The sequence below is a fragment of the Eimeria mitis genome, genomic scaffold (assembly GCF_000499745.2).
Source record: "Eimeria mitis Houghton genomic scaffold, Emh_scaff1548, whole genome shotgun sequence".
NCBI classification, from domain to species: Eukaryota; Apicomplexa; class Conoidasida; order Eucoccidiorida; family Eimeriidae; genus Eimeria; species Eimeria mitis.
This window is the reverse complement of record NW_013569733.1, coordinates 10,211-11,055: the sequence shown is the minus strand read 5'-3', so window position 1 is coordinate 11,055 and position 845 is coordinate 10,211.

The following is an 845-nucleotide window of genomic DNA, read 5'->3' as shown; positions in this document are numbered from 1 at the left end:
TAAAGTATATCCTGAGTTGCATTGACATGTATAACTAACACTGCTGCTGCTGCTGCTGCTGCTGCTGCTGCTGCTGCTGCTGCTGCTGTTGCTGCTGCTGCTGATGTTTGTGGATGCCGAGCAAGAGAGAACAGCAGCAGGAGGACCGCATGCATTTGCTTCGCATGGATTAACAAACTTGCATCTCTTTCCTTTTGCTGCAGCAACAAGCTCGTACCCAGCAGCACAAGTGCATGCATACCCATCTGGGGTGTCTAGGCAGCTCTCTAAACCCTCGCTGCCGCAGGGTAAATCAGCACATGTAAGGAGACTGTCTTCGGAGACGCACCTAGGCCCACTGTATAAAACCCCACCACCACCACTGCTGCTGCTGCTGCTGCTGCTGCTGCTGCTGCTGCTGCTGCTGCTGCTGCTGCTGCTGCTGGTTGTGTATTTGGTTGTGAGGGCGTAGCCTTTGTTGCAGCTGCAGGAGTAAGAAGAAGGAGACAGGGTGCTGCAGCCAGCAACAGCAGCAGCAGCACCACATGGGTTGTCTTTGCATATATCAATCAATACACATTTGCTGCTGCTCCCTAAACCCTCGCTTGTATACCCCTCAGGACATCTACAATAAGGGTTTATATTCTCTGCTGCTGCTGCTGCTGCTGCTGCTGCTGCTGCTGTCTCTCCTGCTGCTGCTGCTGTGCTGAGCTCACATACACCAGGAGAGCAGTTTATGCTGCTGCAGGGGTTCTGTATGCATGCGCCTGTTTTTGTTTTTATATAACCATCAACACAAAGACAATAGGCCCCCCCATAGGGTGTTTTGTCGTCGTAGCAGCGCGTGTTTAGGGGGCAGAGGGCCC